Raw genomic sequence first — 15,407 nt, 5'->3', positions numbered from 1 at the left:
GACGCAGTGTCCATTACAAAATTAATGTTTTTGTGCGAATATTTTTGTGTTTTATATTCGAGGAGAGTTCAGACTACTATGAGATTCTTTAGAGACCTTGTAGGAGTTGCTGATTACGCTGAGTTTTATGATCAAATATTTTTGAGCTTTATAAATGTCTTGGATCCGGCATATGTTCAAGATGAATATATATTGATATATTGAATCGATGTTCTGAGTATAGGGCAATAAGAAATCTCTGCAAATAATTCTAGAGGGAATATTTCTAGTTGGTCAATGGGACAAAACTATTTAAGGTAAATGTCAAAGATTTACGAAGACTTTCTGTAGATTCAGGTTACAAGAAAGGAGAGATACCTTAAGAATGCATTGCATATAATTATAAAACATGAGAAAGAAGAGATACTTTGAGAAAACTACAGAGGGAATTACTAAAAAACAGTAAGTTTCTAAAGATAAAGTGGGTGAAAATAAATGCGGAAGTTTTACAAGGGATGATATCAAAGTTATATTGGAATGCCTGGATTCAATTCCAGACGTTCAATTCTAGTTTATCACTTTAAAAGCTTCGTCCAGACTCCGAGAGCCGTGCGACGCATGACGCAAACAAATGAGAATTTGATGAAATATCCCAATATGTAATTATTATTACTATAATATGATTTCGTGCGCTCGATGGCTAAATCATTTTTCTTACTAATTGGGATTGTGTGTTGTACATTGTGTCGATTGTCTGATTGCTTAGTATAAATTTAAATTCAAAAGCTATGTATGGCAATATTAAATCCTATTTAGTTCATTTTAGATAATATGGTTGTTTGGATGCTTTTTTCACATAATTAAATATCCGATTCGAATAAAAAATGTCAACTCTTTTTCTTCTAAATTAATTAATTTCTTATTTAATTACGAAATTAATAAATTTCTTATAATATGTTTTTTTTAAACGAATATATATATTTTTTCATTTGTAAGGGTTTTCTTTATCAATTTTAATATGTACGCTGAAAATTGGCCCGATCCCCCAGTTGGTCTGAAAGAATTTGCTCGCTCTGCGGTTCGTGATGGAAAAAGAAAGTTTCTCAGTAAGAACATTATTTTGTAAAAAAGATTTGATGTTTTCAAATAATATCCGCAAATGATTTTACCATGTGAGATGAGCAGAACTCTACTGCTTGTAAGATTAACCAATACATGTTATGCACACAAGTTCAATCTAGTTCAAAGCCTTACAATTAATAACATAAGAAATAAACGAAAGGATGGCGGCTATTAACCTTAACATAAGTATTTTGACAACCACTGAAATTGAATAAAAGGAAAATGAAGGAACGAAATTGAGAAATGAGAGAATATTTAATAATATCCCCAACAACACCACATATTAACCTCATTCAAAAATATTAACGTTTAAAAAATCTCTTTCAGAAGCTCTATCGTTTCGATTAAATCGGCCGAGTTTTTTCAAATTCATATAATTAATCAATAAAGCGACGGTTGAAAAATATTCTGGACAGTTATTTACGTTGCAAGCGAACTGCTCTGGGATGGGATGAAACCAAAGACAAGAAGCCAATAAATCAAATGTGAAAACATAATGTCAACACCAAGAATAGAAAGACGGCAATTTTTTTCAATCAAAATACATATCTATTTAGTTGTGGAATTTCATTATTATGATATATTCAAATAGTTTTAAACATTTTCCACTTATTCCTCAGCCGTTACCGATTTCAGCTTATAATAGTTATCTTTAGACTGGCACAATTATTCCTTAAACAATGGTTGAATGTACAAAATATTTGGGGTAGTGGGCTTAACAGGGATGGTATTTAGTGGAGTTATTATAATTATATGAATCTTCCGATCCTCGTTGCTTTTTCGTATTTCATAGATAAATTTCACTTATTTGGTTATTATGAACTGGCATAATTACCTTGATTTTTAAGATTAATTTACTATTTTTTTACAGAATCAGACTTTACCAGTAAAATAATAAAAAAATTAGATATAGAATAATAAGATCGAGATATTCTATTAGCACCGATAAATTAGTATCCATTGATTTTATGCACGTATTCTTCTGTACAAAAAATATGCCTATGAGTGTGTTGTGTGCCTTTGAGTGTGTGTATGCCTATGAGTATGTTGTGTGCCTATGAATGTGCGTATGCCTATGATTATAGGGTGTGCCTTTGAGTGTGTATGCCTATGAGTGTGTTGCCTGTGTTATATCTATCTGCGTATTTTATGTCTTATTTTATAGTAATTTGTGATGTTATTCTTCAATCTCCATTTTCCATATCGTGGTGTCTCGTTATTTTGCCCTTTAGTATTATAATTATTTTAACGAAATTGACTTGCTGACAAAGTACTTTGGCAGTTTAGCGGGTGCTTTTTAATGAAAAAAAAATTGAAAAAACAAGATTTTTTATGAAAATTTTTCTTTTACATTTTTTTTATAAGTGCATAGAGCGGCACCTAACAATCAGTCTTCGCACGTCACATCATATATTTAATTTTATTAAAATCATAAATTTTCCAAGCTTTTTTTACCACTGATCTATTTCATCAGGTTTACTTCTGGCAGTGAAAAATTATTTGAAACGGTTTCTCGTGCTATTTCGCAAAAAAAGATTGTTTTAAATCACACACTGATGTAAACATAATTAATCCTTGCTCTAGTTTATTTAGAAATCATTAATTTGAATTTCTTTTGAACTGCTCGAGAAAATGATAAAAAAAATTAGATACCTACTCCACTAAAATAAACAATTAATCCTTGTTGTTCATACCTATGCGTACTTAAACATGATTAAATATACTGTCTGTAAACCACATGTCAAATGATTTTTTAATGTTTTATTTTGTGCAAATATAATAAGTGCCCGGTTTTGGCCGACACTTTTTTAATGAAACATTTTTGAATCTACAACAAATATGGAAATTTTTTTAAAGAGAAATTATTTGAAATGATTTTGTGGGTTGAAAACAATTACATTGACCTATAAACTTCAAACAGAAAAGCTATGAAATATTATTGACGTCACGTTGATTTTTTGCTTAATAGTTATAATGGTATGTAAGATACAAACACATAGGTTACGTACCAATGTATTTCTTTTTTATTGAACCAAATTTACTCTCGAATATTTTTTTTAATAATCGGTATCACTCTGAAGAAACCCTTAGCAACAAAATAAATAAGTAGTGGGGAAAAAGTAAAATAACACTTATTTATTGTTATATTCTCTAACAAATTGGTCGTTTTAAAATGTGGTAAATATGCCACAGGAAACGTTAAATAAATGATTTAATAAACTGCTAGAACGACTAAAACTATTTAGAAATTTGATTTATAATTTAGACCTGCCTAAACACTGTAGGCATCAGAGGTTATTTTAAAAGTCTGATCATTTTTTAATGAAAGCGAAGTTCTTCATTATTATTTTGAAATATCTTATTCTTCCATGAAAAATTTATATTTTCCAAAAAAAATATGGGAAAAGTTCGGGAGCGCTCGAAGTTAGGTACTGAGATAATTACAGTTTTGAAAACAAATTAAAGAGTGTTAACAATTACCTATTTGAAATACGGATCTGTTGTATAACAGAAAATCAAATAATTACAAATTTATTAAAATTAAGTTTAATTTATTTTGTATTTCTTTATTTTTAAACACCTGGATTTATTTTAATTTTTTAGTTGCAAATTAAAATTTAATACATTCATAATTATTATCATCGACCCATTTTTTTAGATAAGCTTAATAAAATAATTAAACATGTTTTTGACGAAATAAGTCGTAACAAACTCGATCTTTATCCAAAATTTTATTATTTTTAGGATGGAAAATATTTTCCTACACTAAAATAAATTACTTGTTTATTACTAAAAAGTAATGGGGATGAAAAGTGGTTGAAAAAAAAGTGAAAATTTATAACAAAATATTGAAATCATTGTGATTAGTGCGATCAGAAGTAAATGAAGTGACAGTACGTAAGTACGTAAGTGAAAGTTTTATCCTTGTGAAAACAGTTTGGGAACAGTGCATCACTTCTGAAAACTGGCGGTAAGAACTTATTTAATTAATTTATATATGGACACTAGTCCCGGTTTTTCTCACTCTTTTCGAAGAGTTTTTCGATGTTTTATAAAGACAGTGAAATTCATTTTGTTTTGAAGGTCAATTGTGCAAAATGTAATCAATCTCGAAAAAAATACGCTAGATTTGTTTAAAAATCAAATCCACGCCGCCTGCTCGGTGTCTTCCATGCGGCAGACCCCCAGCCCGCCATAGGGCACAAACATCTTCTTTATACGAGTATTAATAGAATATAATAACACGCAAGCGAACAAAAAATCTAATTGAACACACTGTCCAGCTCGCTTCGACTTGTTTTCATTTATTTATTTTACTCCTAATCTTCTATTGCAATGTAAAAAAATATTTTATGTGTTATTGTTCTCATTAATCCAACCAATTGAAGCAACTTCAATGGTCCAAGATGACCAAGACTAGTTGTTCTAATGATGTTCTTAAAAAAATAAACAATCACGCCAGCCGGGCGTGAAGAAATAAAATAATAAATAAACAAAAAAGTAAATGAATCTAGATAATGTTTACGGCGCTACCCAATCATCCAAAACATTCCAATGAAAATGTTCATAATTACCTTAAGAGAAGTTTTCGAGATTATAGGCTTCTCAAAACTAAACTTATGTGCACACAAGACAGATTATTTTAAGGACAAAAACTGTAGAATAACCTACCAAAAACCGTAAATGAAGCCATAAGTCTAGCCACTTTTCACAGTGTACGTATTAAATATATATATAAGAAAAGTTTATGATTACATTCGAAGGTATTTATTTTATTTTTTAACTTATTTTGTAAGGCAATGTAACTGCAATTCATGAACTACCTATATCTTATTTTTACTTGCATTTTATATATGTTTCTACTAGATGTATGAAAAAAATTGTCGACATCTAAATAAATATCCAAAACGAAGAAACAAACAATTATTATTTCTATTATCGTCTTATGCCTCCCGGATGAGAATATTTTCAGCGCGTTGTGTATAGGTTTTTATAAATCATTTTCAATTTTCAATCTTAGATACGCTAAATTATTAACAAACTACCTAAATAATAAAAGTTTGTGAATCTTGCCATTTACATATTTCTATTAAACACCATAGTAAAATAAGAAATCTGTGGAAAGTTTTCCGAATAAGCAACTTGTTAACAATGCCATTTTCCAAGGTTGTACGACAAGAAAGACTTTTGTTCAGTGAAAATTATTTGTTTGTAAAAAAAAATAGGTTAAAAATGATTCAATTGGGGTAAAATTCGCAGGACATAAAAATATATTTCTATAGATTCGATTTCTATGAATTCGAGCAGAACGAGATTTCGAGAGTGTTGGATAATAGAGAATGACGGATGATCCGGATATATCTGCAAGCTTTTACGTTCTGTTAAATAAAAATAAATGAAATGCGATTCCTAGGCGTGTATAATATCATTAAAATTTTGAACAGAGTTGTTTGAATACATTATTTACACACTACGAGAATTAACCATTTGTAAAAATCAGCACTTCAAAATAACTTTATTAACCGGGTGAAAAATCTAGAATCTGGAAAACAGCAAAAGTTATCGCTATACACAAAAAACATTCGAAATATTCACTTTGGTGAAACATGACAGCCTTGCAGTTAAATTTGAAAATGAGAAAAGTACAAAACTTATTTCATAATGCTAAATTATAATAATGTTCAGACAGTAATCAACAAACAATTTTTAAAACTTTTTATTTCATATGTACATTAAAAAAATATAATAATTATTAAATGGGATTATAAAACTATTTTGAAATAAGAAAATAATAATAGAACAACACTATCAAAGGTCACAGCGGAGGATACGTCTGCCCATCTATTGCGTGGCGGGCCGGATTTGGAGAGACTGGCTGAGGGAGATCTTTTTTACCTCTCCAACAGGACTCTCTCGACCCATCGCCTGGGACTACCAAGCGAGAGGTGAATTTAAACGTCCCCCACTCCTGGACACATTCCTACCCACCCCTCACACCGTTTTTCATCCCACATCTTTCCCTTCTTCATTTCCTTAAAAAAAACCTCTATACAGCATTCCCAAAGATGATATAGACCTGTACATAGAGTGTAGAGCTAATTTAAACTAAAATGATGATGCCTTTATTATATGATAATAATTACACAACAGAATTTGTTAATAAACGCGTGTGTAAAATAATGATTTTTATTGCCACCAAAAATTGTTAGAATTCATTATCGTCGATAGCGAGTTTATCTGCCGAATTTCAGCATTATCAGATATCGGAAAAGGGATTTATTTCCACTTCAAAGATCAGCATGCATTCATTCATTACTGAAAACAAAATTTAAATTCAAATAGTTGTATTTAAAAATGAACAATAAAAGAAGTATAAAACTCTTACGTTTTTTAACTCATGAGTATTTTGTATTTAAAAATCAACAATAAAAGAAAAAGTAAGTTAGTAACGAAACAAAATGTTAGAAATGTCTGATTTGAATTTAAGTAAGAATATAAAACTCTTCCGTTTTTTACCTCATGAGTATTAATTAATCACAATGCCACGCCGCGTGGAGTTAAATAAATTGCGTCCTCCGAGCAGGGTTTACTCCACGCTCTAATATTTTTACGCGCAGAGTAAAATTTTAAGCCACGACCTAATACTTTGGCGCGCGGAGTAGAATTATGACTTGGCTGGAATTGTGTTTTGGTGTCGTCACAGAGAAGGGGACCATTTCCCCGTAACAAACGGTAAAAAAGTTGGTCGTAAAGATATTCTAGACTTTTTTATTATCAATGCAAAATAAGATAGAGTGATTTGTATTCTACACGAAAGAGACAAGTTAATGCTTAATGCTGTAGTCATTATATTGTTGGGAATTAAGAAAATCTTTGATGTTGGTGTTATAAATAAATATACCGCAATATATTTGATTTTCAAATGTGTGTCGGGTATGTCAAAGGAAAGACTCATTTAAATCAAAATTCCTCAAGAAGGAAGAAAGACTCATTTAAATAGAGAGTTCTGTTGTGCAAAGGATAGAATAATTGTATATAATAAGTAGAGTACATAATAATTACATGAGTCATTATGAAGTGAATAGTTAGTAGTCACTAGGGCCAGTTAGGCTGCTCCCAGACAAACTTCTTGGTGTTTGCTGATCTCATTTATCCAGCTCCTAGTTAGGTCGACTATTGAGTCACTATTGTAATACGCGAAGTATTGAATAAATCCGTATTTATTTTTATTTCACAATTTAAACTTGCTAAACTGCTTTTGTAGTTTGTCAGCAGGTACATACAGACAACACTTCGTACAATGACACGGTTAAATTAATATAACAGAATAGAAAAAAAATATGGTTGCAGTATAAGCGTTATATATCAGACTAGTACAACTGAAACAGTCACACCGAAAGAATATCCATATTTAGCAAACATAGGTAGGTACAATTTACTATATATTTTTAAGTTCTATTGTGAATTCCAATTAGCTATACAAGGGCCTCAGTAGGGCATCAGTACATATCATCTGTGTCCAAGAGCCATTTTCTTAGATTATATTTGACTTTAGTGGTACATAAAGTATTATATTTGATTGAAATTGGTAGATTATTAGATATCTTGGGCACAATGTTGTTTAGAGTTCTTTCTCCGTACTTATTTACATTACGTACATTTTGGAACCACTAATCCATCATTTTGAGTGAATCTTGTGTTATGTTTATGGTAGACTCTTTCCTTATACAAGGAATCCGACGATATAATTTGTTGACTTATGATATTATACAACAATAATCCTCTAACAGATAAAACATTCAAAAACTTGTACATTATTTTGATGTTACTTCTGTGTGCATTTGTTATTTATGGATTAATAATTTTATAGTGGAGTTTTGTAACGTTTATATATAGCGTATATTTGTTTAGAATGATTGCCCCAAGACGTAATTCCATATCGGATAGTGGATTCGGCCAGAGATGAGTAGATTAATTGTAAGGTACATACTTATAGGCACGAAGTATTTTATTTAATAAAAATAAATTATTCTTCAAAATCTCCTTCCACGACGAGTTGGAGAACTGTTTGTGGGAACACAACAAAAAATATACAGTTTGTTGTAAAACATGTTTGTATTTTGAAAACCTTGATTACGCCCGATTGGATTGGTTTTACTTCTCACACTAAAATACGAAAAAACACAATAAAAAATAGCACATGGTTTCAACTTAATTACTACGAAAAAAAAAATTATTTCAGGGGAGATGGTAGAAGATGCATAAAATTTTTTTTTCTCATTTAAGTTTAGTTTCAAGAAACAAGCATACATTATTAAAATAGCCGAAACTAACAACCTAAAAACAATTTTGTGCATGTTTACATCTCCCCCGATTTAAATAGTTCTACGAATTAGATTTCCACCTCATGTAAAGACATTTTACATTAGGCGGAATTCGACAACTTTACCGAAAGAAAATATCGCCCAGCTTTGGAAGGGTATTCCTAGAATATCATGCACCATTTTTCAATTTATTCATTTTCACTTAAAAATCATACTTTACTTGTTTTAATTTCGTAACCTTTCCTATTATTATCCTTACCTTATCTCATTAAAGTTTTTTGTTATTTTCCAATGAATTAAAGTTCCGTCTTTGTCAAGTTTTTAAATTTGAATAAGTTCTTCGTCAAAGCAGAAAATCTTTTGATAACTTTAATGTTATTTAATAATACCTAGATTACTTTTTAAATTTTGATGATGATGTTTTACTCCATTTTAAGTTCAAACCAATTTATTCAAGATGGTCCTTTGTTTCGAACAAACTTTAAATTATTTATGGAAAAATAATGGTACAGTCACGGATAACTTTAAAACGCTAATTATTTTAGAATTTTTTGAAATATTTTTGTTAACAAACTTCGAATATGAAAATTTTAAGTGTTTTTTTATAATTTTCTCTTATTGAATAAATCTAAAACAAAATTTCCCTTTAAAATCATAAGCTTTGTAAGTAGGTAATTAAATACCTTCCAACTTAATTATAAACCATGTAACATTTTTTGAATTTCAAATAAGGAATTATACAATTTATCCAAAGAAACTATACTACTAGATGAAAATTATTTTTTCAAACTAAACTACTCGATGAAAATTCTTTTTTCAAACTAAACTACTCGATGAAAATTCTTTTTTCAAACTAAACTACTCGATGAAAATTCTTTTTTCAAACTAAACTACTCGATGCAAATTCTTTTTTCAAACTAAACTACTCGATGAATATTCTTTTTTCAAACTAAACTACTCGTTGAAAATTCTTTTTTCAGACTATACTACTCGATGACTATTGTTTTTTAAAAATTTACTACTCGATGACAATTTTTTTTTAAACTTTCTTCTCCATGTCTCCAAACAGTTAGGAGCAGTTGGTAATCTTGTGCGGTTTCACGTACAAATAAACACTAAACCATCTAGCCATTTTCCCACACTAATATATAGAAACGTTAAAAAAACATCATCCAACTCTTAATTTGCACATATTTCTTGTTCCAACAACATTCTTACATCGTCTCATACAAATACACGGAGAAAACTTACTGATATGAAATACGGTTAATTTATTGAAAATCTGGTATATTTATCCCTCTCTTGTTAAAAATGAGACTGCAGGTCGATAATCAATGAATTGAAAGAGCTCTAAAGTATACGAAAGCGAATGTTTTATAAGGACTGCGGAACACGTGTTCATACAAATACTGATAATGAAATTGTCATTCTGATATTGTCGCATTCCGTCGTTATCCATCTATTAGGAAAAGAAAACGTGTTCACGATATATATTCTGAATGACTAATATTTTAATCAGGAACTTGGCATGCTAGCACATTTTTCTCCGTGTACCATCATATTGAAAAAAAGTAAGTATAAAAAAGACAATTTAAAATTTTGCAAAATAATTCTTACTCAACAATTAAAACGGCCACCATCTTGAACCGGAAACGGAACGTACAAACAAATTTCACTTCATAAATCTTTTTCAACTTTTTTTCATATCACTAAATTGACTCATTCATTTCATATGACGAAATGCAAAACAGTTGAGTTAAGACTAAGCTAATATTTTAAGCTATCCGGACGAGAAAAGCTTAAAACAAGTTACGAGTAACAAAACACGTATTTAAACAATAAGTCTCAAGCATCGACGGAAACAACGTATTTTCATACACCTTAGGGAGAATGTTTAAAACAATGCACAACGCCTTTCCAAACAGACCGTTAATCTCACGTTCAAACACATTAACATAATAAATCGATGAAGATGCTATTTATTTTCGATTAAATATCTTATCTCACTTAAAAATGGCTCGGAAGACACCCTCCGGGAAAAAAACGTTGACATCTTTTTTCAGCTTAACACATTTGTGCCGTCAGGTAGAAAGTAAAGTCTATGTAGAGTGTTTTATGCCTAGTCAGATACTTGATGTAATTATATTGTAAGAGCTTCGTGGAAAAGATAATAAGGGAGAAGTGATAGATTTTTTTTTGTTTGCGAAATTAGAATTTTATTTTTTGGCACACTGACGTTAAATCTATTACTGTTTTACTTTGTGTCTCAACGCTATATTTTGTAATACCAATTGGATTAATATTCATCTACAATAGAAAAGAGATTTCGTAAAACTAGATATTTGTCGAGCTTAGCAAAAAAAAAAAGAATAAAATACAGTGTCGGCAATCATAGTGGCACTAAACACAACCTTTTAAGAGAAACGGCCTTTTTTCAAGAAACGATTTGAAACCAAAATGCTTATCCTAACTGAAAAGATTTTTTTTTCGTCAAATGGTATAAGCAAATGTCTAGTACGGATATGTGCCACATTGTTTATTTGTGCTTTACAGTTTAAAATGTAGGCAAATGCCTAAATGTTTAAAGACAGTAACTTACATAAATAGTAAAATTAGTAAATAATTATAAGCAATAATTAGTCATCCGAAATACTAATACAAACTGAAAATATCTCCCGAGTAAAAATAAATGCCGCCAACGGGAATTAAACCCTTGCCTTCTGATGTCCGATCAGGTGCTCTGTATCCAATGAGCTCTGTCGGCTTATTTCCAACCCGCCAAATGATTCAATATGTACTATAAATAGCCATCCGAAATAATAATATTTGAAATGTCAAAAATATTTCACCAATAAATGAAGATATCATATGTAACAATTATTTTACAAGCAATAATTATTCGCCTGAAACACTCATCCACATTGAAAAATCTCCTGATAAAAGATACATGACGCCAACGGGACTCGAACCCGTGTCCCTTCGATTTCCGGTCGACAGCTCTGACCATTGAAATACTTGAACTTGTCAAATATTAATTATTACCCTTTGTGCTATGCATAAAAAAAATCTTGTCTTAAAAACATAAGTTAACCAAATAATAATTAATATTTGACAAGTTCAAGTATTTCACCTAAAAATGTAGACAATTTGTCTCGACGCCATCTAGTGAGAGATTTAGCACTTACAATGCCTTTCTCATATAAAATAAAGTTGGTTGTTTTCAGGTGAAAAATGTAACAAGCAGTAATTGTTGAATGAAACACTAGTATATATTGAATAATTTCTCGGGTAAGAGATAAGCCGCCATAGCTCAGTGGTCAGAGCTGTCGACCGGAAATTGAAGGGACACGGGTTCGAGTCCCGTTGGCGTCATGTATCTTTTATCAGGAGATTTTTCAATGTGAATGAGTGTTTCAGGCGAATAATTATTGCTTGTAAAATAATTGTTACCCTTTGTGCTATGCATAAAAAAATCTTGTCTTAAAAACATAAGTTTACCAAATAATAATATCATATGTCTCGACGCCATCTAGTGAGAAATTTTAGCACTAACAAAGCCTTTCCGACAAAAATAAAGTTGGTTGTTTACAGGTGAAAAAATATAATAAACAGTAATTGTTGATTGAGGTACTAGTACATATTGAATCATTTGGCGGGTTGGAAATAAGCCGACATAGCTCAGTGGATACAGAGCACCTGACCGGACATCAGAAGGCACGGGTTCAATTCCCATTGGCGGCTTTTATTTTTACTCGGGAGATATTTTCAATTTGTATTAGTATTTCGGATGATAGGTTATGGTATAAACGTTTGCGCGCAAGCTTGTAGATGAAATTATGTTAAATATTGAGCAAAATAATGTTTATTTTTCATTTTGCAGTATTAAAGGCATTTAATTATAGTAATCTTTGAGTATGACATTAATTTATTTACAATAATTTAACGTAAAATCAAACACAAATCAATAATCCACTGAAAAATGTGGAAGTGAATCGGGACAAGGGGGATATCAAAACTGTATAAGTAAGTGAATCGGGATAAAAGCTACATAAAACATGTGTAGGTGAATCAGGGTAAGAGCGACAAAATTATTTTTAAATAAAATATGGTAAGGGTGACTTAAAAATGTGTTAGTGAATCAGGGTAAGAGCGACATAAAAATGATTAAATGAATCATGGTAAGGGCGACATAAAAATGCGTAAGTGAATCAGTGTAAGTGCAACATAAAAATGTTAATCAATCATGGTAAGAGCGACATAAAATGCTTAAAGGAATCACGTTAAGGGCGAAATAAAAATGTTTAAGTGAGTCAGGGTAAGAGCAACATAAAATGTTTAAATGAATTACGGTAAGCGCGACATAAAAATGTGTAAGTGTATCAGGGTAAGTGCGACAAAAAATGTGTAAATCAATCGTGGTAAGGGCGACATAAGAATGTGTAAGTGAATCAGGGTAAGTGCTACAAAAAATGTGTAAATCAATCATGGTAAGGGCGACCTTAATAAACAATTTTACAAAATTACAAATAAGTAATTTCTCAGTATATTTATTAGTATAACGTGAACTGTGTTGTTTGTGTTAGGTGTGTTGTGTCATTTACGGAACTCGTAAGTATTGAAGACTTGATGTAAATGGGAGTCCGTGCATATGTACCCCAATTTGAATCTCGTAAACCCCAATTTTTTTTCTCGCTGATATGGACCCCCAGAAAACCGATATCGACCCCTGGGGGTCCATATAGACCACTTTGGAAACCTCTGTACAAAATAGTGAAAACGCTCCTGTGAGAACGTAACTACTGTTCTCGTCCGCCAGGATGCGCTGTCAGCTTTAAGCTCTGGTAAACCTTTAACTTTCCCATCTTTCCTTATGCAATGGTAGGCGTTGGAATTTCACATTTCTATAGTGTTGAGAGTTTGTTCAAGAAATTTTTGTGAATCGTTTATCTGAACAAAATAAATAATTATACTTCTCCAATATTTTCAAGTCATACATCTTTATATTCAAGCTATTTGTTTATGTCGTATTTTTACATTGTCGTTATTTTCAAAATTCTATATAAGTGTTCATAAGTTCTTTTGACTAATGAGATTATCGAGTAATGGTCTAATGGATAGGCTACTAAAGGGCGGGTAATATGTATACCATATAATATGGTAGCAAGATAAGTTTATGTTCAGGTTCTTGCTTGTGTAGTATTTAAAGCGGCATGGAAACTAGTCTCAATAAAATCCCAGTCAAAGTTTAGAAATAATGAGCTTCTAAATTTACTTCAGTTTCATATCCAGCTTACCTTGAGTCCGGAATTGTTATTATTTTACTTTGTTAGTTCTGTAATGTAGGAGAATATGTATCGAACAAAGAGTAGGGAGTTATCAAAACATGCGAAACGCCCTTTGAACATTTTCAAAGAAATTCTTTTTATATGCGAAAGCTATAATTGTCCAGAGAGAGGACGTACATGATGTCATTTTTCTAGTTTCTTCTCTGTTTATCATTCATTGTGAGATGGAAGATTTTTCGTCGATGACGTTTTTAAAATCTCTCTCTCTGGAACTAGTTGTTACTATTCGATTTTTTTGGCACTCTTTGGTGGAAAACTTTTAAAAAATACTGAACAATGTATACAGCGGATCGTCTGATTTTGACGCACTAAAGGCACTTTTAAGCTCCATGCTCGTGACGTAGAAACGGTTTAAACTGAAAAAAACACAGATTGACCTCTAAATATGCTTTTTCTAAATTACACACTCTTAAAAGATTTTGAGTTCTCCATCTCTTGTTTTAGTGAGGTACACATATTTTATGACTTACAGTAATAAGCTCAGACTTGTACCTACCCGGTTTACTACTCGGTTTTTCCAGATTTTTTTTTGTTTTTTTTTCTTGTCCTAAATCTTTTTTTTATTTGAGGAAAAAAAAAATTTTAACGGCTGTATTAAAAAAACTTTGTAAACATTTTATTCAATTGATAATAAAATCAGTTAATCAATAAGTTTGTGAAAAATGTAAATCAAATTTTTCCATAAAAAAACATGCGCACAGTGCATCAGGCGCCTGCGCCAGTCTGCCAAAAGGCTATGTTGCCAGATCTTTCGCAACCAGTTGAAACATTTTTTATTAGTATTATTAGAAAGATTGATGACTGATGATTGATTGATTATTAGAATGATTGTGAGGTGTTTTTTTTATATAAATACCATAAGTGTCTGGTCTAAAATGAAAAAGTCGAACTAAGTTTTCTTCATCCACTCATTCATCGGCAATAAAATATAAATAAAAACACAATTGACTTTTTGAATCCCCACAGCTCATGGCTGAAAATAATTTTCAAACTGAAGCATATAAATAAATAAATTTGTTAGAATTTCATTACTCCAAAGCTTGCCGTTCGCGGATACCTACTAATTGAGAAATACGAGAGTATAGAATACGAGATATTTTCAAATATTTTCCTTTATGGTTATGATCTGCTGTAATATAGTTTGAAACATGTAAGAACACTTTGAAATACAATTAAAAACACCTATTTTGAAAAAGCTACCATCTACGAAATTTCATGCAAAGTGCCCTTGAAAATCAGCCCAAAAAAAAAAAAATTATTTATTTTATTTTTAAATTTTAAGATTTTTCTTACAAATACCAATTTTAAAATGCAATTAACTTATTTTCATTTCATATTTAATTTTGTTTTGTTCTAAATGAAAAGCAGATTTGAATTTTTTTTATATTTATTTATTTATTACACGTCCTAGTGGGCTTTTCTTTTCTAAAAAAAATAAAAGCATTTTTTATCAGAGTTAAACACTTAAAAATTAATACAATAAAGAAGAATGTAAACATAATGGCAAAAATAAATCCTCACGCATATAATTGAGTTTAAAAGATTCAACAAAACAAAATAGTAGAAGCGGAGAAGTTATATGGGTACATAGGTCTATTTGTGTCTAGAAGAATAAAAGTGATAGAATATACAACAT

At 30.6% G+C, this 15,407-nt stretch overlaps 1 protein-coding gene across 1 annotated transcript in view; it reads left to right on the top strand.

Moving 5' to 3' along the window:
• The first annotated feature begins 4,012 nt into the window (after positions 1 to 4,012).
• Positions 4,013 to 15,407, top strand: part of sand (potassium two pore domain channel sandman) — a 288,898-nt gene continuing 277,503 nt past the window's right edge. The window contains exon 1 of the mRNA XM_089644964.1: positions 4,013 to 4,072. The gene's annotated coding sequence lies outside the window, so the exon portion shown is untranslated. The remainder of the gene's footprint in view (positions 4,073 to 15,407) is intronic.

This window comes from Hesperophylax consimilis, chromosome 22 (assembly GCF_061612785.1).
Source record: "Hesperophylax consimilis isolate HC1 chromosome 22, BYU_Hcon_1.0, whole genome shotgun sequence".
NCBI classification, from domain to species: domain Eukaryota; kingdom Metazoa; phylum Arthropoda; class Insecta; order Trichoptera; family Limnephilidae; genus Hesperophylax; species Hesperophylax consimilis.
This window is presented reverse-complemented; position numbering and strand designations above follow the sequence as displayed.